At 38.2% G+C, this 24,891-nt stretch overlaps 1 long non-coding RNA gene across 1 annotated transcript; it reads left to right on the plus strand.

Moving 5' to 3' along the window:
- Positions 1-17,826: 17,826 nt before the first annotated feature.
- LOC121984739 lies at positions 17,827-20,588 on the plus strand. The gene is made up of 2 exons (XR_006112981.1): positions 17,827-18,088; positions 19,025-20,588. It is a non-coding gene; the product is annotated as an uncharacterized LOC121984739 (long non-coding RNA).
- Positions 20,589-24,891: the final 4,303 nt, after the last annotated feature.

Consider the following 24,891-nt stretch of genomic DNA (forward strand, 5'->3'; position numbering starts at 1 on the left):
TCTATCACTTTAAGTTTTATCGATGCATCCTTGGATTGGTTAAGGACGATCTCTGGGATTGTGGTCGATCATTTGTTAAAGCTTCCAAATGGTAACAACCGGCCAGATCCTCCTCCTCCAGTTTTTGAAATCTTCTTCCGAAACCACATGTTGAGCGAATTGCGCTTCCCTATCCCAGTTTTCTTTATCAAAGTATTACAATATTTTCGTATCCCATTATCACAGCTTGAGCCAATTCCTTCACATTTTGATTGGGGTGGTAATCTTTTTTCGATTATATTGTATTCCCCTTTCTCCTCGATTCTTCTATTCTTTTTTTACCCGAATAAGATGAAGGATAGAATTTTATTTTTTTCCTCATGAGCCAGAATTAACCTAATCAAGGAGCTTCCTTCATCACACAGGGATAGAAACCCCAATTCTTCGTCAAAGCCCCAGTTTTAATTTATTGACCAACTCGCTAGTAGTGAGAATTGCCCCTACCTCTGACTTTAAAGGACTACCACCTAAAGTGGGACTACTTCAGCATGTCCCAAAAACTACTGGGCTTGCAGTTTAGCAGGAATGCCCCAATCAAGGAAGGATTGTTGCATATGTTCAGGTTGAGCCCTAGATCGACTCCTCTCAACGCTTCATTTGGTAAGAATTCTCATCATCACAAGTTTTGATATTTAATTGAAGGCACATTATTTTTTTGTAGCTGACATGATGATGAGGGCTTCGCCATACAAGTTGATGAAACTTACGCTAGCAGAATTAGAGGTGTACAGAGCAACCCTTGACTCCGGCTACAACTCCAATGGAGGTGGTTCCTCAATTAGTGACGAGAGCACCGAGCCATACAGGAGAGTCGAGGAGGTCTCTGGTTCATCAATCCTACGCATCGAGACCTACTTCGTTTAAGGAGTCAGAGGCCCCCCCTCAAAATTTTAAGGAAGAGGCATCGCCCATCTAGACACTCGGCTGACCACCCAATCCCATCTACCCCCACATGAGTCTTAACTAAATCCCCAGGTTCATTGATCTGTTCACCAGTTCAACCACCAAATTGGCTAGACGAGTCAAAGAGCAGTCCGATTTTGGCCAATTTCCCCTTGGTGCACCTCCCACCATCTTCTAGGACCTCATCTTTCCTATCCTCTGCTGAATCAAGAACTTTCCACATGGGGGTGGGTCCTTGGCATACTCTCGTGAATCCGAGTTATGTGGGTCGTCGGGAGGATTTGCTAAGTGAAGAGGGCATCTCATTCACTGTGTCGCTATCCCAAGAACCAGTTCAAGAAGAGCACAAGCTGGATATCACTCTTTATGGTCCAGTGCCCCTTGCATGGAAGAACAACGAAGAAGCGGCTAAGGATATGCCCATCCAAGCTTTTGTAGAGGAGATTCTACTAAAATGAGACCAAATATATGTTCTAACTAATGGTATTTGGCTAGCGATACCCCGAGATCTGGTAGGACCGACGAGAATTGTAGGCCCGTATGGCTAAACTGGAGACCTACTTAGCTCCTTCTTTGGAAGTTTGGACCATGGCTCAAGAGGAAATAACCCTCGCGTAGTCAGAAGTTGATTGTCTAAAGAGATAACATGCTGACCCTGCTTCTAACTAGAGAACGATCACCCAACTAAAGAGGGATATAGCAGAGATGATGGTGGAAAGGATTAGCTTGGCGCACCATGCTAGTCGACTACAAGTGGAAATAGACACGTTGATAGTTGTTGTAGCCACCTATCAAATAGAATTGGAGACTGCCATAGCCAAGGAGGCAGTCATTCAGTCTGATTTAGAGGCCAACCAGAAGGAGCTCGGGCTATTGTAAGTAGAATTGGAAGTCACTCAATGGGAGACTGAGTCAGTCAAGGTCCTGGCAAAAGCCTGACTATGAGAGTTGGAGGCCGATCTTATCACAGCCAAGGATGTTCAAGCTAAGGCGCAATGACAGGAGGCCTCGCTAGTGGAACTACAAATCTTTGTGGCGACGCTTGAAGCCTAGAAGGACCAGTTGGAGGGTTAGATGTCAGAGCTTAAGGAGCACCAAGCAGGAGAGGATGAGTGTTGGGTCACAAAGAACAAAGAATTTCTATAGTCAGAGGAGTTATATGATATAGTCAATTCCTGTCTTGTCTGAATGATGCAACATAGAATTGATGACACCTCAACAATTAATGGATAATGGAAAGCTTCCCGTCGACTTTCCCCTCCTAGTCATTAACCCACTAGAGATCATTGAGAGCATCCGTGATGAAGATGCAACTGATTTTTTAGATATACTTACTTAATGTTTATCCTTTGTAATAGTTTCTTTTGAATATGATGAAAATTTGAAAAAAAAAATTATATTGATTTCTGCTACAATCATAGAGATAAGGACATGATGTCTAAGCAAAGGGAGTTTGAGTCATAAAAAGAACAAGGTGATATAGTATTTGCTCGACCCTTATAGAAAGAGGAGTCTGCTACCGCAGCCTGGAGGATTTCAACTCTGACTATGTCCGAGCCAGGGGAGTTTGGGTCATGAAAAGATAAAGCTGTTGGAACCCCAAGGTTGTTTTGGTGTGATCAACAAGTTAAGTTAGGTCCTGTGTGTTTCTAACCTTGTGTCTAAGTGTGCAGGAGCTTAGGAGCACAGGTAGTCGAGCAAAAGATGCAACTAACAAGAAGGATGACACGCGGTGCGCCCGAGGGACGAGGCACTGCGGAAGAGTACATCGGCGGACGAGAAGGAAGCGTGCGGTGGATCTGAGGGGCGAAAGCCGGAGCGGAAGATTGCTCGAGGAGCAAGAGACGCAACTAGCGAGAAGGACGACACGTGGTGCGTCCGAGGGACGAAGACTGCGGATGAGTACGCCGACGGACTGCGGAAGTTAGGTTCGGGTGAGCCCTTTTTCGGATGTCTGAGATCACCCAAGCGAGCGGATTCGGAGTTGAAGACCCGGACTGAGTCGACCAGAGCCGGAGCAGAGGACCCGGACCAAAAAAGTCAACCAAAGTTGACTTGGTCCGGGGCGCCCGGAACGTACTAGGGTGCCCGGAAGTTGATATTTGTCCAGATCGAGTCAAAACTCGATCTGAACGTTGAGGGATAAAATTTATTCCCCCTAGGGCGCCCAGAACCCTCCAGGCGCCCCGACCAAGGCTATAAATATAGCCTTGGTTCAGAAGCTTTCAACAACTCAGAGCAATTCATTTCCAACGCTTGTACGCTTCAATTTTAGTTTAGCTTCTTTATTTTGCACTTTCACTGCTGTAAGAGGCTTCTCCGCCCGAAGGAGATACTAGTGCGACATTCCTTGGATTAACAACCTCCTTGGTTGTAACCAAGTCAAATCCAGTGCCTCGTTTCTCTGATTTACTTTCTACTTACTTTAATTTACAAGTGTTAGTTTAAGAGTTCGAGAAGGGTATTTTTATTTTTATTTTGCAGGACTATTCAACCCCCCCTTCTAGCCGGCCGCAACAGTCCTACAAGTGATATCAGAGCCGAGGCGCTTCAGGAGGACTAACCGTCGAACGAAGCAACGAGATGACCGGACCAAGCATCCACCCATCGAAATTCGAAGGGGATTTCACTTCTTGGAAAAAGTTGATGCAGGTATTCTTTACCACCGATTTTGAATTAATGCTTACAATGAAATTTGGTTTTACAGCACCGGAAGGTAAGGAGAAATCCAATTGGACGAAAAAGGAGCAGGTCGACTTCGTGGCGAACGACAAAGCAGAATACCATCTGCTAAGCGTTCTTCCACCTCAAGAAGTCAACAGGATCGGGAACTACAACTCGGCAAAGGAACTTTGGGAGAATTTCCTTGAGCTGCACGAAGGGACGTCTGAAGCCAAGCTCGCCAGAAGAGATCTACTTCGCAATCAGCTCGCCAGCATGCGACTTGGGGAAGACGAGACAGTTGCGCACCAGCACTCAAGAATCAAGGAGATTATCACCGGACTCTCGAATCTCGGAGAAATGGTAAGTAACCGAGATTCGCTAAGGTACACTTTAAATTCCTTTCCTAGAAATACCAAATGAACATCATTAGTAGATGCATTTTACATTTCTAAATATTTAGAAAAGATTTCGTTAGAAGAATTCTTTTTAACATTTGAAGTGCATGAATCAAGATGTGCAGGAATGAAGGAGCCCAAGAACAACATCGCCCTCAAAGCATCGAGAGACGAACCATGAGTCGGAATCTTCTCTCGATGACGAGGAAATGGTAATGATGGTAAGGCGATTTAAGAAGTTATGCAATTCTAGAAAAACTAACCATCCACAGGGTAGAAAGAAAAGGACGATCCACTGCTACCACTGCGACGAAGAAGGGCACGTCAAGGACAACTGCCTCAAGCTGAAGAACAAGGACAAGGAGAAGGGTAATAAGTCTATCCAAAAGCGAAAGGTCCTAAAGGCGACGTGGGACGATACATCGTCGGAGTCGGAAGTCGAGGCATTCTCCAGACTTGCTCTAATGGCAAGTCATCAAGACGACAACTACGAGTCAAGCTCTTTCGAAATGAGCATCGAGAGCATCGATGAAGGGGGAGCTATGTCGGAAGAAAGCAGCAGTTCAGGGGGAGAAACGGACAACGAGATCGACAAGGTAAGTGAGGTACGATCACTTCCTCCTGATAAACTCTTTAAGTTTGTTAAACTATTAACAAAAGACTGTTGTAAATTAGAAAAGGAGATTACAAACTTAAGAATAATTTTGGCTAAATCTTGTCCCTTAGAAGAATTAGACGAATCAAAATTAGAAAAATGAGAAATTGAAATCAGAAAATAAAGATCTGAAAATTCAAGTAGATAATTTGAAGAACCATGCATGCTCATTTAATTTTAGAAAATTTAAAAATTTAAATTGGTATTATAGATATCAACAGGGACAAATTAGGAATATTTCAAGAAAATATGTACCTAAGAAATATTTAGTTAATCCAGTAGGCTGGAACCTTATATTGGGTTCCTAAATCTTAAACGAAATTAATGCTTTCAGTGAGAAAATTAAACAGTGAATTTCTCTATGAGGCTTTGTTTAAGGAAGTGGTTGTTGCTCCAATAACCAAGAAGGCCTAGCGCCTCGCCACGACCTGGAAGCCAAAATATTGAAATAAATGTTTAATTAACTTTCAGTCAAAGCATTAAAATTAAAATTAGTTAATGCTTTTAAAGTTTTTCAAACATTTTTTTCAGAATATTTTTATACTTAGAAAAATCTTAAGTTAGGATTTTTTTCAAAAATAAATTTTTTTTGCAAAGACTTAAATTTGTTTTCAAAAATATTTTTTTTTACTTAGAAATTTTTTTTTGAGTATTTTTTTCTTAGAAAAATTCTCCTTTATACTTAAAAATAAATTTCAGAAGAGATTTTTTTGCCTGAGTTAAAAGCTATTTTGAAATTGAAAATTTCTACTTAAGTTTTTTTTTACAAAAGTTGTCTAAGTTAGAATTTTTTTCTTATAATTTCACTTAGAAAGTTTTCTTAAAATTTTACTTAAAAATTTTTCTTCAAAGACTATTTAATATTGCAAAATTTTTTTAAGGATCTCAAAATTTTCTACATTTTTACCCTTAGATTTTTTTTTCAACCCTATTTTTTATGTGATCAAAGGGGGAGAAGGAAAAGTATAAGTCTAGGGGGAGGTAAGGTAGACCAAAATTTAACTTGTTTTATTTTTGCACTTAATTGCAAATTTAGTTAAGTTTATTTTATGTCTTTTTTTACCCTAACTTAACTTGGGGTGCTCCCACCAAAAAGGGGGAGATTGTTGGAACCCCAAGATTGTTTTGGTGTGATCAACAAATTAAGTTAGGTCTTGTGTGTTTCTAACCTTGTGTCTAAATGTGCAGGAGCTTAGGAGCACAGGTAGTCGAGCGGAAGACGCAGCTAACGAGAAGGATGACACACGGTGCGTCCGAGGGACGAGGCGCTACGGAAGAGTACACTGGCGGACGAGACGGAAGTGTACGGTGGTTCCGAGGGACGAAAGCCGGAGCGGGAGACTGCTCGAGGAGCAAGAGACGTAGTTAGCGAGAAGGACGACACGTGGTGCGTCCGAGGGACGAAGACTGCGGATGAGTACGCCGGCGGACGAGAAGGAAACACACGGCGATTCCGAGAGACGAGAAGCCGAAGCGGAAGCCCACTCGAGAAGATCGGAAGTTAGGTTCGGGTGAGCCCTTTTTCGGATGTCTGAGATCACCCAAGCGAGCGGATTCGGAGTTGAAGACCCGGACTGAGTCGACCAGAGCCGGAGCAGAGGACCCGGACCAAAAAAGTCAACCAAAGTTGACTTGGTCCGGGGCGCCCGGAACGTACTAGGGTGCCCGGAAGTTGATATTTGTCCAGATCGAGTCAAAACTCGATCTGAACGTTGAGGGATAAAATTTATTCCCCCCAGGGCGCCCAGAACCCTCCAGGCGCCCCGACCAAGGCTATAAATATAGCCTTGGTTCAGAAGCTTTCAACAACTCAGAGCAATTCATTTCCAACGCTTGTACGCTTCAGTTTTAGTTTAACTTCTTTATTTTACGCTTTCACTGCTGTAAGAGGCTTCTCGGCCCGAAGGAGATACTAGTGCGACATTTCTTGGATTAACAATCTCCTTAGTTGTAACCAAGTCAAATCCAGTGCCTCGTTTCTCTGATTACTTTCTGCTTACTTTAATTTATAAGTGTTAGTTTAAGAGTTCGAGAAGGGTGTTTTTGTTTTTATTTTGCAGGGCTATTTAACCCCCCCTTCTAGCCGGCCGCAATGGTCCTACAAAAGCGATATGGTACTCATTCGACCCTTATACGAATGACAGTCTGCTACCATAACCTGGAGTATCTCGACTCCGACTATGTCCGAGTTGGGAGAGTTTGACACTAAAATAAACAAGGCAATATTATACTTGCTCGACCTTATACAAAGGGAAGTTCCCTACCACAGTCTAGAGGATCTCTACCCTGACTATGCAGGAGAATTTGGGTCCCGGAATGGACAAGATGATACAATACTCACTCTATCCTTATATGAAGGTGAGACCGCTACTACAGCCTCGAAGATCTCAACCCTGACTAGTTTGAGCCATAAAAAGGACAAGGTGATATGGTACTCACTCAACCCTTGTACGAAGGGGAGTTTGTTACTACAGCTTGGAGGATCTCGACTTTGACTATGTTTGAATTGAGAGAGTTTGGACCTTGACAAGGTTAAGATGATACAGTACTCGCTCGACCCTTGTACAAAAGTGAGTCTGCTACTGTAGCCTGGAGGATCTCGACCCTGATTATGTTGTAGTTGGGGGGAGTTTAAGCTCTGAAAAGGATAAAGTGATACGGTAGTCACTCAACTCTTGTGTGAAGGGAAGTCCGCTATTATAGCCTGGAGGATCTCGACCCTAACTATGTCTAAGTTGGATTAGTTTGGGCCTTAGAAAAGATAAACAATACGGTACTCGCTCAACCATTGTGCGAAGGGGATTTCACTACTATAGCCTGGAGGATCTCGACTCCAATTATATTCGAGAAAGTTTGGGCCCTGAAAAGGATTAGACATATAGTACTCTTTCGACCCTTGTATAAAGGTGAATCTACTACCGTAGCTTGGAGGATCTTGACCCGACCATATCTGAGTTAGGAGAGTTTGGACCTTGAAAAGGACCAGGCGATATGATACTTGCTTAACCCTTGTATGAAGGGCATCCACTACCATACCCTAGAGGACCTTGAACCCAACTATATCTGAGTTGGGCGAGTTTGGGTCCTGAAAAAGATAAGGTAATATGATACTCGCTCAATCCTTGTATGAAGGTGAGTCCATTAACGCTGCTTAGAGGATTTTGAACCTAACTATATTCAAGTCGAGGAAGTTTGAGCTCTAAAAAGGACAAGACGATACAGTACTTGCTCAACCCTTGTACTAAGGGGAGTCTGCTATTGGGACATAGAAGATCTTAACCTCGACTATGTTTTAAAATCGGGGGGTTGGGCCCTAAAATTAATAAGGTAATACGGTACTTGCTCGACCTTTGTATGAATGAGAGTCTGCTACCGCTACCTAAAGGATCTCAACCTCAACTATATCTAAGCTTGGGAAGTTTTGAACCCTGAAAAGTGTTGGTGCAATTATCCCTAGTCAAAGTTGACAAGTTTGACTCAAGCTTGAGTTTTAATATTTGATAATATATAAAGATTGTAAGTGCAATTGTCCATTTGAGCGATTGTTGGTGTAATTCTCCACTGGTCAAAGGTTGACCAATTTGATATGAGAGAGTAGTCAAGTAGATCAAGGTTGACTGGATACTTGACTAAGAAAGTTCTAACTGAAGATTAGACGAGGGCAAGATCAATTGGATGATTGACAAAAAGAAGAAAAACTAAGTGGGTCAATATTAACTGGACACTTGGTGTGAGAAGTCTTGGTAAGTGAAGCTAGACAGATGAAAATTTTTGGTGAGTGAAGTCAAGTAATTGAAAAGTCTTAGTTAGTGAAGACATGTAGATGGAAAGTTTCAGTAAGTGAAGCCAGAAAATTAGGACGTCCTAGTGAGTGAAACTAGGTAGTGAGAAAACCCTGGTGAGTGAAGCGAGGTGGAAAAATCCTAGTGAGTTAAGCTAGGTGGAGAAAAGTCTTGATAAGTGAAGCCAGACATTAAAAAAATCAGATGGATCAAAGGTTGACTGGACATCTAGTGTTTGAAAGTCCAAATGGGTCATAGAGGACTGGACACTTGATGTGAAAAGAAAATTTTAGATGAATCAAAGGTTGACCGGACACCTGGAGTTTGAAAGTCCAAGTGGGTCATGGAAGACCAAACACTTGGAATAAGGAGAAAAGTCCAAGTAGATCAAAAAATTGATGAGACACTTGGTGGAGAAGTCCTAGTAGGTCAAGAGTGACTGGATACTAGGCAATGAGGTGTTCTAACATATCACGATTGACCGGATGTTGGGCAAGGAACTCTAGGACTCAAGTTGCAAAATCAATTAGGACGATCGATTTGGCAGAGTTTAAGCTCTTAAGCAAGGGCTTGATCGCTTAAGAGGACTATTGACGCAAGGGAACAGTAAGCTACTGAATCGCTTAGGGTAAGCAATTCAGCAGGGCTTAAGCGATCAGGGTGATCGCTTAAGGTCCTTTTTGTAGAGAAATAGAAAGGTCCTAAAGCGATTATCTTAATCACTTCAGCTGTGGTAAGCAATTAAGTAGGGAAACTTACTATCTTACAACTCTTCTCACGATTAAGCAGAGGGAGTGAAATCGATCAGGCTAATCGATTCCACCCCTCTTAAGCGATTGAGCTAATCGCTTAAGATTGGAAATATAGCCATTCTATAGGTTTTGAGCAGGTTACTGACATGGTAATTGCTTAAGGAGAAGCTTAAGCGATTAAGGTGCCTGAGGTAACCCTAAAAAAGGATTTTTCATGATTGTTCTCTGTAGAGTTCCATAATGCCAATTCTTGAGTTGGAGGAGACAAGTGTTGCTGCATTTCCCACCTTCAAGAGGAAGATTCGAGCAATAAAAAGTCCCAAGATAATATTTCATTGTTAAATATTGTGTAAGATTTTATTGTATTTGTTCTTACTTTTCTTAGTATATTTTGTGTTGTGAGCTTGTACGAGGCTTCTCCGTATCCAGATTGTTTTCTGAGAATGAGTGTTTTCATAGTATAGAAGTATGCACTGTGTAGATCTTTTAATTAGTTATCTCAAGGAGGTGAATACCAAGTAAATCCTTATGTTAGCATTGGAGGATTCTTTGCTTCGAGTATTCTTTTATAAATCATCTTCATCGAAGTGAGCAAGCTATTCACCCTCTAGCTCCCCTTGGTCCCAACAAAAAGGATAAGATAATATGATATGTAGGATTGGTGCGGTCGAGAGGGGGGGTGAATGTGGACTTGTCGCTTTCTTTTTAATTTTGTCCGTTCTTTCTATCAAAGTTGTTAGTAGCAGTAGAATATAAAATAAAGTATGGAAAAAATAATACTCACAGGATTTACTTGGTTCCCAACCCCCAAGGGTCAATACGTCTAAGGCCAAATACTCAAGCGCGAGTCCACTAGTGCTTTCCTTTCTATAAACTTTTCGGAGGTGGAGAAACCCGTCTTATAGTTTATCAAATACCAGCATAAAATAATGATAAAGTAAATACAACTTGTAATAAAAAAAAATACAAACAAAAACTTTGCTGAGCCGATCCAGAAGTCCTGAGCGCAGCGCACCCTTCCTAGAGCTTCCCCAGTAGTAAAACTTCGCGTTATAACCTTCCTTTTGAACACACAGAATATTAGTAGAAGAAGCAATATGTTGAACGTAGAGCCTTCATCTCCTTTTATAGATTTGGATCAGATCCTTATCTGGATCAACTCTTATCTGGATGAAATTATATCTAGATGAAGTAAATCTGAATAAAGTAATATATGGATCAAGTCTTATCTCTATCACTTTATCTGGCTTATCCTCATCCAAATCATAAAGATAAACCAGATCTTTTGCCACATCATCTTTCATATCAATGTTTCACAGCTCAACAATTTGGACCAAGCCTAGTTGGTCTACCAAATCGCTGGTTCAATATATTGAACCAATTTGGGTTCGATTTGACCCAAGTCAAGTTCGATTCACCTATTTGTGTTTGTCTTCTCTCTATTTTGTTTTTCACTCCAGGTTTTTACAAAATAACCAAACATACACAAACAAGCAACCTTAGCCTTAATCATGTAAGTCTACTTGACCTACTAAGTTTATCTTTTTCTTAAAGGTCCCTCCTCTAAGTCTACTACCTAAGAGTCAATCCTTTAGGATCAAGCCGTACTCATGTAAGTCTACCCAACCTACTAGCTAGGCTTATCTTTTTCTTAGAGGTCCCTCATCTAAATCTACCGCCTAAAAGTCAATCCTTTAGAATCAAGCTGCACTCCTGTAAGTCTACCCGACCTACTAGGCTTCATGCTTGGACTGTATCCAAGACTTTACCATTACCTAGGGTTACCTTCCCCTAGGATTTTCACTGCCTAGCTTCACTCACTAGGACTTCCACCATCTAAGGTTATCTCCCCCTAAGATTTTCACCACCTAGCTTCACTCACTAGGGCCTAGCTTTACTCACTAGGAATTCCATCACCTAAGGTTACCTCCCCTTAGGATTTTTACCACCTAGCTTCACTCACTAGAGCCTAACTTTACTCACTAGGACTTCCACCACCTAAGGTTACCTCCCCCTAGAATTTCCACTGCCTAGTTTCACTTACTATGATTTACTCTTGCCTAACTAAGCTAGGACTTTTGCTAGTCATTTAGTTCTGACTAGACTTCTCTCTTCCAAACATTAAGTCTTATTTAGATAAACCTTTGGTCAAACTGCCCAGACTTAGGTATATTATCAAACATCAAAACTCTTGAGGCTGATTGTATCAATATGATACTTAATTGACTCTTGTATGAATGGGAGTTTGCTACCTTCGCTTAGATGATCTTGACCCTGACTATGTTTGAACTAGGGGAGTTTGAGCTCTGATAAAGACCAAGTGTTATGATACTCACTCTACCCTTGTACGAAGGGGAGTCTGCTATCATAGCTTGGAGGATCTCAACCTTGATTATTTCCAATTAGGGAGAGTTTGGGCAATACTTGAGTTTAAAAAGGAAATAGCCATTTATTTGATAAGAGAAATACAAAGCATAGATAAACTTAGGAGAAATAATCTTATGAATATTAAAATTATTTTATAAGAAAAATAAGGTTTCAGGAGGTTGGTGCTCTATGGTCAATCAAACTTTTTTTCCCCATTTATATCTTTTAGATAGTAGGATCCTAAACTTTGATGGCTAATTACCCAGAAGGGTCCTTTCCATTGTTACTACAATTTGCTCATGTCCCCAATTGATTTAACCTTTTTCTAGATCAGGTTTTCGACTTGGAAAGTATGAGGAATAACTCATTTATTATACTTGATACACATCTGTTGTCGATATACCTTAATTCGAGCAACCACTAGCTCTAAAGTCTAAGTGATAAAGTCAAGATCTAGGAGTTATTGTTCAGAATTTTCCTATCCATAAGTGCTATTTTGAATCGATTCTTTCCCAATTTCTATTGGGATGATCACCTCCACTTCATAGACAAGATGAAAAGGAATCATTCCTATGCTTTCTGGAGGTGTGGTTCGATAAGTTCATAGAATACTTGACAACTCATTCAGCCAACTACCTTTGACATGATCCAATTTTATTTTAAGTCCATGAACTATTTCTTGATTGACCACCTTAGTTTGCTCATTGCTTTGTGGGCAGGCTACTGGGGTGAAAACTGTTGGTGCAAGTTGCACCAGAATCAAACCTAAGTTTTGATGTTATCAAAGGTTCAAGTTAAGTCTTATTATGATCTAACAAGTTGACTGAGTGTGCAGGATGTTTACTCAACCGGGAAAGACCTAGTTGGAGGCTAGGCAGGAGAAATCTTAGCAGATCGTGGAACCCAGGTGCAAGTCCAAGTAGGTCGAGGGGACCCGAAGCTTGGCAATGTGATCAAGAGGTCTGGAGGGCCGAAGATCAAGAGAAAAGTCCTGGGGAGCTGATCAAGGCTGAGTGAAAAGTCCAAACTAGATCTGGAGGATCAAAGTTTGGCAGGTAGGTTGAGGTAAACAAACTGAAGGAGCGATAGTGAGGTCGTGTTTCCGAAGGGAACAACCTAAGGTCGCTGATCCAACTGAAGAAATCGGGAAGGTTTCAAAGTTGAGATCAAGACAGTTCTACTATCTTTCATATTACTCCTACATTATAATATTATTGTTCTAACATCTGTTTTGCAAGAGATTTTTGCTTAACACTATTTTGTAGGTACAACTAGATCGGTCGATCGAACCACTGTATCGGTCGACCGAACAAGGCAAAATCAGTGCAGTATTGAGACCAGACCAGAACAGAGTCCAAGTCCAATCAAATACTGATCGTTCAACCGAACCTGATGATCGGTCGACCGAACCAAGATGACTTAGCACAGACAGCAATGATTAAAGCAGAAGGAAAGCACACTGATCGATCGACCGAACCAATCAGCATTAAAGGTGCATTAACTGTTGATCTCGGCAAATCACGACGAATAGGGAAGGAAGTTGTTCGGTCGACCGGAAAAAGGGTTCGGTCGACCGAACCCTTAAAGATCATTGATTACTAGAGATTGAGCCAGCGTCAGACTCCAGCCAGGAAGGAAAGGAGCGTGTTCAGTCGATCGAACAAGGAGGATCGGTCGACCGAACGTCCAGTACACCTATAAAAGGAGGCTCGAAGTCTGAGGTTGTAGATGACTAACTACTTATGATTAACTCAAGTGCTCTTTTGCAAGCTGCTCGTGCTACAAGTCTTCGTCAACTCTACAAGCCACTTCGTTAGATAGTACCGACCGAGCTTCGACTTTCAACTACTATTGTCGGTATATCTTATTGTGTACTGCACTTAATTTCATGTAAGATAGTAGGAGTGTTACTATCTTACATCTCTGAATCTGTACGATCCATTTCTTTCAGAGGATTTCGGAAAGAATGGTTATAGTGTTTTGTCCATCGGAGCGGTCAAGGACTGCGGGCCTTCGAATAGGAGTCGAGCTAGGCTCCGAACGAAGTAAACAACTTTGTCCCTTTTCTTATTTTCCGCTGCACAATTCTGTTTTAAAAGAAAAAGATCAGTTTTAAAGAAAGCGATATTCACCCCCCTGTCGCTCGCATCCGATCTATCAAAAACTTGTTGGATTTTGAATCCTTCACACCACTCCTTTAGTTGATGACCTTGAAATTGAATGCTATTATTTGAGATAATCTTGTGCCATTGTGCGGGATGCCATATCGACATATAATATGTTTCCATAGAAATTTCTTGACTGCATCTTCAGTTTTCGAGCTAAGGCTTCGGCCTTAACCCATTTAGAAAAGTAATCCATAATAATTTGGGGAAATTTCTTCTATTGAGGATCAACCAGGAAAGACTCTATAATATCCATGTCTTATTGGTCAAAAGAGAATGATACAGTGGAGGCCTTCAAAAACTCGTTCGGGGTGGTGAGAGAGGTTCTGATGCTTTTGACAATGAATGCAGATTGTAACGAATCAAATAGTGTCAACTTACATTGTTGGCTAGAAATACTTGGCTAGCAACACTTTTTGAATGAGTGTTCTTCCTCCAATGTGATTTCTACAAATACCTTCATGTATTTCCCTCATGACATAATCAGCGCCATTAAGACAAAGCCACTGAGGGGGGGGGGAGGCTCTTTTTTTTAGTAATCGAGCTTGTTTCGGGTCAACAGGAAGAATTTCTTGTTTGAGATAAACAATGATGGACATTCTCCAATCAATAGGTTCATCCTGACATAAGGCTTGGTTGATCTACGAAACCAATAGAGTTTGAGATACACAGTCATCTATTCTCCAACTTGCTAATGGGCTTGATAGTTTAGCCAGTTGATTCTACTTTTGATTATCTATTCGAGAAATCTTCTACAAAGTGACTTCTTTAAAATCACCATTTAACTTTTCGAAAATATCCTCATATTGCCGCAATATGTCATTTCTAATATCAAAACTTCCTTCTAGCGGCTGAGTAACCAACTAAGAAACTAAATAGATGATCACTTGGGAGTATTGGATCGTAAGAGTACGAGGAAGGGGCGGGGGGAGGGGGTGAATCTCGTAGTTTTAAAAACTTTTTTTCCTTTTGTAAAACTAGAGTATGCAGTGGAATAAAGCAAAGAAAGAAAATCAAGGGAAACATCTCTTTTTTACTTGGTTCGGAGCTCAGCCGACTTCTATTCTAAGGCATGTGATCTTTGATCACTTTCATTGGGTAATCCACTAAATAATGAAATAATATTACAATGAGTACATTATGTAAATGAAATAAAGTATACCGACTACGAATAAATACAAGATGAAGCATAGTTGTCAGAAGCCTTCCGATGTTATAGAAATCACAGCTTGCACGAGCAATGAATGAGCACAGTAGAAAATTGAAAATCAAGAGTTGTTTCTAGCTCAGAGCTAGAGGACTTCTTTTATAGGGCTTGTTCTGCGCGTTGATAAGAGGTTTCATCGACTACTCTATCCGTTGACAAATCTTTTGATCCTTCCTTGTTTGTTGTGATCTGATCCATTCGATCTTGGATATTTTGCTGTTCCGTCGATGAAACATAGTCTTTTCGTCGACTGAATATTTTTTTTACCTTTTATACTCTGATTCAAATCTTGAATAATTATGGAAATATATTGATATGTTGACTGATCACCTTGATCCATTGACGGAACTGAATTTTCCATTTGTGGTCTGGATCGAATCTCACTGCTCTGGTTTTTAGGGTTCCATCGATTGAACACCTTTTTAGTAGAAAATAACACCATGCTGCTTTATCTATTACTAAGAAGAATATATAGCGATGGGTAATTGTGTTACCACAATTATTATAGATGATTCACATATTGACAGACTTTACTTAAAACATAAAATATAAAAATTTTTATTGATAATAAAAGTTTAATTAACTGAACCAAAAATTCAGTGTATCATTCAAGAACAAAACATATTAAAATTAAACATTACTTTATTAGAGCTCATGTCGCTAGAGGAGATATTGAACTCAACTATGTTGAGTCCAAGTCAAATCTAGCCGACATCTTCATTAAAGCACTACTAGATTTTGAGTTCAGTAATTTACGAAGAAGATTAGGAATGTGCACTATAGACTAGGACTTATTCTATTTTCAATATCAATTTTGTCTATGTTTCAAAATATATGCTTTATAAAACTTATTTTTGTTAAGTCATGTTTTCAAACTTAAATTTTTATGGACTTAGCCTAGGTCTTCCCCCCTAGAAAGCATAAACCTATAGTTTTAGGCAGTCAACATCTCACAAGCACACTAAGATTACCTTGATTGTGTATTCAAAAACATAGAATGGTCTGAGATACACAAGGTCTTGCCTGAAATTCAGATGCTTATATAGTACATCAATATAAGTGTGGATAAAAAATACCATAGTACAGTGATCAAATTAAAGCAATCCTTAATAAATAATTAGCTGGATAATTTTTCTTAACTTGACTAACCAAGTGAATATTACTTGTTGGGATATGTTCGATACGGTGTGTGCTAAAAACATGTTTCGTAAACATACACAATGGAAGACTTAATGATAAATAAACTATTTTATTACATCATACACACTACACTCATGTAAGATACAATCGCGTAGATAAGATCATAAAATAAAATGAAATCGAATAACAATTATTCTAGGTATATCTTATAGATGACCTATAATGAGAAGGGCATCAACCAGTGGCGATATTATCGAACTTCACCTTTATTCGTATCCACGCTGAACTCTTCAAGACAATTTCAAGAGAATAAGCTTCGCCTTCAAAAGACACTAGCCATGAGCGAAGGAGAATGATCAAGAAGAGGAAGAAGAAGCAAAAGGAAGATCTTCTTCCTTTGGATGACTCACGGCAACAAGAGAAGACACTCTTGTTGTGGTCGGCGGTAAGAGAAAAGGAGAGGGAGAGAGAGGTATTGGGTTTAGGTTTCCAAAACTTAATCAAGCTAATAATAAATTGTGTATTAATTCCCTCTAAACTATATCAATGTATAGTCCTCTTTAATGAGTTGGATTAGAAAGGTTAAATTCAACTCATTATGTTTTAACTAAAAATTAGCCCATTAACCTCTTAGTTTGGTTTACAACTAAATTAAGTTGGTTCATGGCTAAACCAAATTAGATCTAATTTTTTCATAAGAAGTGTGGCCCATCTGTGTTTTCATTCTGATAAATATTTTCATATTTATCTTATGTATGGTCTAACTAAACATTTATCTCTTGATCTAAGAATCTTATTCTCTAACTTGCTTTACGTCTTTTAGAGACTTGTAGTGTGTGTGACCAAATAGGTTCCTTGTTTTACGTCTTATTCTCTAAATATTTAATTATAGAATTATCATAAGTGACATCTAGTAGTACATCATGATCTCCAATTAATCAAAAAATCATAGTTGGTCTCATAACTAATTCTGAACCCTTCAGCAGCTATAGTGAGTCGTGCCTCGATCTTTTTACTTGTCTTATACCCACTTAATTAGTTTAGGACATGATCTATGTATCTACTCCCAATAGACTAACTATGTCACACCTAACCTAAGTAATACTTTCTCATTCTACGAATTCAAATTACTCGTACATATGTATAAGAATCATATACTCTTAACATGTGATGATTTGACTAAAGACTTTGAGTAATAATCCTAACGAGTCGCCATAGGGTATACGTCTCATCGCAAGGAGCGGTGAATTCTCTATGCGCTATCCAAGAATCTTCGAGTACTTCGACTATACCCAATTATCTCAGGTCTATACTTCCAAGTGATGTTTGCCTAAGATGTCAAAGTATAAGTCTCTATGACCAAGATGATTTATATACCTAAGTCAAGAAAACTTACACCCGATCTATAATAAGAACTTCACAAACATATTCATATATCACTACAATAAATATTACTTTTCACAACACGTCATCAATGACGCACGGTTAAGGTATATTATTAATAATAGTTTTCATGGTATGCTCAATTATATGTTGTGGATAGTATTATATTTTTATAAATAATGGTATACAGGACAAAAATATGATGTTAATAAATTTTTTTATAGCATGTAAAATGTGCTCTTAAAATTAAATATTAAATTTTAACAATGTGTAACTACTAAAAATATAAAACATTAAATATTAACAGCACGTGTAAGGTCAGCTGTTAAAAGTTAAAATTTTAGCTTTTTTTTTTATCACACCCGCCCAATTAATCCGTGACCCTTTTAGCCGCTGCGCTTCGTGACTTTGCCTTCTTCTCTGCCCAAAACCCTCCGCGCTCCACCTTCTTCTCTACTGCCGCCCTTCACCTCCTTTGCCCTTCCGCTGCACAGAACGCTGCCGCCACGATTGCTCATCGTTGCCCCTGGATCTCTTGTGCGAACCCCGCAGACGCCTGACGTCCTATATAGTATTACGTTAGGGCTGCCGATCACGTCTTGCCCCACCTCTTCACGACAACCTTGTTCGTCGGAGGTGAGTCGGTTGCTCCTACCTCAGGATCCCTACATTTCTCTAGGTTCCCTTGTCAGTATGTTTTACCTAGTTTTCGTGGATCGAAATTAGGGTCCTTTATTTTCTATTGCATTCTATTCATTTGTTGTCCTCACTCCTAAAGTTCGTCATCACTGATCCCAAGGCCAGTGAAGCCAGGTGACATTGTTGGGAGATGCCATTTTTTAGTCCAATTTCTTCTAGAAAAAAAAAAAATACTTCGATGATTATGTTTTTGTATTTATTTTGGGATGATAAGTAAATGTTGATCCATTAGGAACCTTTACTCTTTTGTCATCTTCTTATGGCATTCTTTTGTTTTTTTTTTGGTATGCTCTTGTCCTTTTTCAAACTTTCTGATCTTTCCTGGCCATTAAAAATCTACTACATATTGCTCTTGTATGATCATATCCTCAAACTCGAGTTGTATCTTTCTCTAGTGTTTCTGCTTTTTGGTCACCTTTTTTTTTTTTTTTTTTTTTGTATAATGGAGAGAAAGTTGACTGTAAGATGTCAAACTCTAGGGCTTTGGATCTCACTTTAGAAATTGGAGGCAAGATCAAGAAGGAAGACGTTTAATATGTTGCACAACAATATATATTTCTCTCTTCATTTTATGCCTTATGAGTAGGATCAATTCTTTCTTTAATTTAAGGGGACAATAATTATCATGTTAGCATAAATGTGTATTTTAATCTCAACCTTCAAACAAATGTAGATCATTTCTTGATTCATGTGTTGCTTTCTCCTCTTGCGTGATTAATCAAATGAACAAATATCAGTTATTTTTTGCTTTCTTATAAACTTCTTTTAACAAAAATTGAATTTGAGCAGACTATTTTTGCACAAGAAGCATATCTTTTAGAAGACAAAAATTATGGGCTGAACGTTTTTTTTATTGTTTCTTGTGAAGTGCAGGCTGACTTCATGAAAATGCCATTTTTTGATGATACATTTGATGCAGTCTATGTATTCAATCAACTTGCTATGCTCTGTAGTTCCATCTATTTCTCTCATTTTTATGGGCATTCTTATAATTTACGAATGGTTTTCAATTTGATTTGACAATGTTGGCTGCGACAATAAGATCTATTGCATGAAGACCAATACAATCCAAATAATGAAATCCACAAAAAGGCCAAGGCTGAAATCAAGCTTGGTAATGAGCTTCTTGATGTTAGAGCTACAAGACAATGTCTTGATGCTTTGAAGCTTGCAAGGTTTGAGGTAAATAAAAAATGTGGGGCTTGTGGCAGGAGGAAGGTAAATAAAACTTATCATTCTCCAAAATATATATTTTGCATATGATGAGTTATGGAACTTCACGTTATTTTGATGTCAGCATAGTCAAAACTACTTATTATGTTATGCATTTCTTATTATGTAGTTCTATCTCTTTCATATCATTGAGGACATAACTATGAAGTATGTATTTTGTTAAGTTTCTAGTTATAAACTAGCATGCAATTTGTTAAGTGAAGTTCTCATTCTATTTTAGCGTTTGGAAAAAGTGTTACAGATTAGTCAACAATGGAAGTCAGAACTCTTTAAGCTCTTCGAAACATATAGCAAATTTAGTGTAAAATTTCCTTCTGCTTTAGTTTTTGAAAGTTATAAAATTTGTTTGGCAAACTTTGACTTTATAAAAGTCCTTTTTAGTTCGTTATGGAATCCTTTTGCTTGTGGGTGTTGGATAGGATGTTCGTATTGCAAATATTTTATAATTGATGACGAGGACTATGCAATTCTTGAGTTCCCAACCGAGTTGAATAGGATCAGCTTATAAGTGAGGTAACCAATGAAAGTTTACCATATCAAAATTGAGAAAATCAATTAGAGTTTTCATATTAGAAAAGTTTTTAAGCGGTTTTCTTTCTTTTTCTGGTAGGGTAGATACACAGCAAACAACTATTATTATTTTTTAATCATTTATCTTTTCAATACATCATTTATGTTTTCTATTTGATTCAACTACTTGTTCATTTCACTTTATTTTTCAGAGCGAAATTATTATCTTTTTTTATGCATTTCTTCATTTCTTTTCTTTAAGTGCTCAACCTTTTATCGTGTTCTTACTTTAGTCCTACCAAATGATTTTTATTATTTTTGGATTGTATAAGCCTATAATTATTCCTATTAGTAGTTATATCATGTTTCTTGTTGTAGGTTTCTCTTGGTGCAATCTCAACATCGAAGAAGTGCATTATTTATGTATTCAAAGGGCCTAATATCAAAAGCTATCAGGATAAAGAAAGACAATGTAGACTTTGTTGAGCGTGTAATGAATCTAAGTAGAGAAAGGATAGAAAATTATATGCATCAGCAAACCTTTTTAGTTAACTATAGGAGTAGGTTCCTTTTCAATTATTTTTAATATTGTATTAGCTTTGGATATAAAAGATTTTTCATTAGTGTTTTATTTGTAAAATTGACTCAAAATTTTATTAGATAAATAAAAATTATGTATTCTCATTTTGAGTGATGAAAGAATTATGATAATATCTAAATTTTAAATTGATTATATATTTTAAATAAAAATTAATGATAAGTGTATGATGTTGATAATTAATTATATATGTAACTGCAGTGCGTACTGCACACTGCAAATTACATTAGTACATAATGTATATATTGAGTAGGACCATTTGAGATAGTTTTTTTTTATACTAATTATATAAAAGAACAAAATTTTTGTTATTATGGATGTGCGTACTTTTAATCTCAATATAATAACAAACACATATACTTAGTATGTATTTCTTTAATTTATCAATAGGTGATATTTAGTTTGTTAAATCAATATACCCGATAAGTTGGGAAATAATATTATTTATATGGTGTGTTGTTGATTATAAAAGGAAACTGTGTCCTAGTAAATCTAGGTTGATGATGTCCTTTGAGGAGCTCATAAGGATTGTTATGTAAACCCTGCAGGTGAATTTAGTCTGGCATGATAATGAAGTTGAGTGGTACTACTCTTGGAGCTAGATATTAATTAAGTGAGTTGTCAGTAACTCATTTAATTAATGGACATTCGATATCTTAAACACATGGAGATTAATGCACTCATGATAAGAAGGAGCTCATAATGTAATTTGGGATTAATGCGGTAGTTCAATGATAACTCTTTATTGATATGAATTATTATTGATGAAATTGAGTTGGGTGTTCGGGCCGAACACAGGAAACTCAAGTTCATCGGGAGACCAAAATCAATTTCTTCTCCCGACCCCTGTTGTAGCATCTATAAAGCCTTGTATTCACAAAGTCCACTTCTTACCCAAGTAATGAGTCGGACGCATCCTTGCTTGGAGCAAGGGGGGCCGGCCAAGCATTTTTTGGAGCCCAAGAGGTGGTCGACCCCAAGCACATCTTGGTGTCCAAGATGTGGCCGACAACATAAGTTAAAAGAAAGTTTTAATTTTTGTTTAAAACTTTCTTTTTTAGCGGTCACATGAAGAATAAAAGGAGTTTTTAATTTTGTGTTAAAAATTTATTTTTATAGTCATCCTCATGGTTTTAAAAGAGAGTTTTAAATTTTTAAAATATTTCCTTTTATAGCTATCTACAAAGGATTAAAGATAGATTTTAATTTTGTTAAAATCTTTCTTTATTTGTAGTTATCTAAAAGAGATATTTTAATTTTTGATAAAACTTTTCTTTTTTATAACCATGATTTAAAAAGAGAAGTTTTAATTAATTTTTCTTTTTTTGTAGTTGTCTACATGTTTTAAAAGAGAGAGATTAATTTTAAAACTTTCCTTTTGTTGCCATGTACAATAGGAAATTTAAAAGAGAGAGATTTTAATTGTTGATAAAATTTCCTTTTTTAAAGGGAGGCTATAAATAAGGAAGTTTTAATTATGTTTAAAACTTTCTTTTTTTTGCCATGACCAAGGATTATAAAAGAGAAGGAGAGGGTGTCTCATGAGAGACATAACCTAAGCCTTGCCTCCTCTCTTCTCTTCCTTGTGGCCGACCCTCTCTCTTCCTCTTCTCACTTTGTTTCTTCTCTTAGGCCGACAGCACCATCTTTTTCTCTTCCCTTTCTTCTTTCTAAGGTCGGCACCTATCTCATATTGGTGGTCGAAACTTGAAAAGAAAAGAAGAGATCCTTGGTAGCCGATTGTTTAGAGGGGAAGAAGAAGAAGAAGAAGGAAAATTTCTATTTTGACATCCCTTGGTGGCTCGAGTTTCTTGGAGGCAAAGAAATGGTTTGGGTGGATTTATCTTGGTAGATCGTCGTCCACACGACGTCCAAGAGGAGGAGAGGAATACAACAGAAGATCAAGAGGTCATTAACTACAAAGAAAGGTATAACTAATTAATGGTTTCCAGTTCGAATTAATTAGTTAGTTTTCTTTACATGGATTCTGAAACACCAACACAAGAGGCTAGCTATTTTATGTTTCGATTTCATGCTATCGATTTTGTATTTCAATTTTACATTTCGATTTTGTGTTTCTATTGTGGTCTCTGTAGTTAAACCTAGGGTTACTGTAAGAAGTTAAATATCCAATTTCTTTGAAAGACTTTGTCTAGGAAGTGGTGGATGATCCCATAACCAAGAAGGCCTAGTGCCTCGCCATGTTTAACCTGGAAGACAATATTTGAAATAGATATTTAATCAACTTCTGTAATGTGGTTTAACTTAGAAAGATCACATCGGTTAAATTTGGAGTAAAAATGTTAAGTATCGTTTCCAATCCAAGTTTAACTTCTGAAGAGCAACTTGGATTAATAATTTTAAGCATCATTTGCAATACAAGTTTAACTTCAGTAGAGCACATGGGTAGCTAGGTTAAGTTCTGTGCTTGTACAAATTTTTGTACAGGGGAAACAGAACGATGTTCCGAATAGCAACCAACACAAACAAATAAAATACAAGCGATTTTACTTGGTTCGGAGCATTTGATGACTCATACTCCAAAACCCAGGTCCTTTAGACCTTTTCGATGGGTAATCCACTAAATTCGAATCGAATATAGAGTATGAGGAATGTGTAACACCCTATACTTCCTTTAAGCAATAATGTAAATGACTTAAAATAAATATTACTAACACAAGGATGAAGAAGTTGTGATCTCAAGTGTTCGAGTTGATCTATCTACAACAATCGATTGAAGCACCGTTGTAGGACAGTAGTAGAATGAAATTGGAGCAACTGAACGATCGGAAATAAGCATAGAATTGTTGTACCCTGAAGGTTGACAAACTGCGCTTATCCTAACCGAAAACTTTGATTTTTATCCATACGAGGGCGCCTCCAATATGCTCCGAGGTGTCTCTAATGCTTTTCGAGGTGCCTTCTAATAGTGAAGCCTTATCTTTGAAACTTATTTACGTGAGGGTGCCTCCATTCAGTTCCGAAGTGCCTCCCTGCAGCTCCAAGACAACTTGAGCACTGTTCATTCTAGGCTAACTTTTACATTTTAGCTCCTAAAAAATATGTTAATTCAAATAACAAAGATATCATGCAAAATAAAATTAGCTCATGAATAAAATAAATAAATTTATAACTTTGATCCCATCTTACCAAGACCAGGATCTAGTCATGGTCTCAACTTAGACTTTTAAAATGGATCTAAGATAGACCAACGTCTACAACCCCATTGAACTTGTCCTTACTGGATCACTCTCCTCTAGTGCTTACCTCACTTACCATTTCCTGACTTAGTCGACTATTGAACCACCATGTCTTCCTATTAGATGTCCCATCTGAACTTCAGCCAATTGTCAGGTTTCGTGGATCCAACTAGACTTCCTGCTATATATCAACCTATCCAATATTCCTGTCAGTTTCCAATTGGATTTCAGTCTGGTATCAGGCCACATCAAGTCTTTTAGTCTTGCACGCTTAGTAAACAGATTAGAATGCACAACATCTAACTTTAACCTTTTGTCATACATCAAAAATCTGAGTTCAATCGTCAGTGCTAACTACACCAACAATTAGTTCTTGTTTGAGCCCTAAAGGGAGGTTGACAGCTACTCGAGTGAGCCCATCTAGATGATTGGAATGAACTCATATGCTATCATGATTCTCCTCCGGTCAGGATACTGGTGCCTTTTGGACTACTTGGATATTATTATCTTGAGTTTGACGGAGCTTGCGCAAGTCGGACCAGGTTATGTCTACATAGCACTTCCTCGCCACCAACTGGTCACCTTTTACCTCTCGACTCAACTTCTCACATGAAATTTAATTTTATGATGAAAAGTGGAGAAGACTACTTGGAAGGTACTCAATGCCAGCCTCCCTAGTATGACATTATAGGTCGAGATAGTATTTACGATAATAAAGGATGTTTGTTGAGTTCGCATTAGTGACTCTTCCCTCAAGGAAAAAGAGAGGTTAATTTGACCAATGGATTGTACTTCGTGCCCCATGAAACCATACAAGGGGTATATATAGGATGAAGTTCCTCCTCGTCCAACTACATATGATCAAAAGCTATCTTAAAAATGATGTTAACGGAATTGTCGATATTAATAAATACTCCGTTTATCCAATAATTGATGATGAAAGTCTCAATTACTAAAGCATCATCATAAGAGACCTCAATTCCTACAAAATCTTCAGGTCCAAAATTTATGCAAGGACCTTGTCCTCTTCCCTGACTAGTGCTGACAAGGTAACTTTTCAGCCTTCTACCATGAGATTTTCGGGCTCGAGTAGAGTCCTCATCTGTAGGACCACCTGAGATCATGTTCATAGTCCCTCGAGCATCAATCTTCTTGCTTCTATTTTCTTCTTTTTACCTTTTGACGAGATTGAGAGGAGC

This window comes from Zingiber officinale, chromosome 5B (assembly GCF_018446385.1).
Source record: "Zingiber officinale cultivar Zhangliang chromosome 5B, Zo_v1.1, whole genome shotgun sequence".
NCBI lineage: Eukaryota > Viridiplantae > Streptophyta > Magnoliopsida > Zingiberales > Zingiberaceae > Zingiber > Zingiber officinale.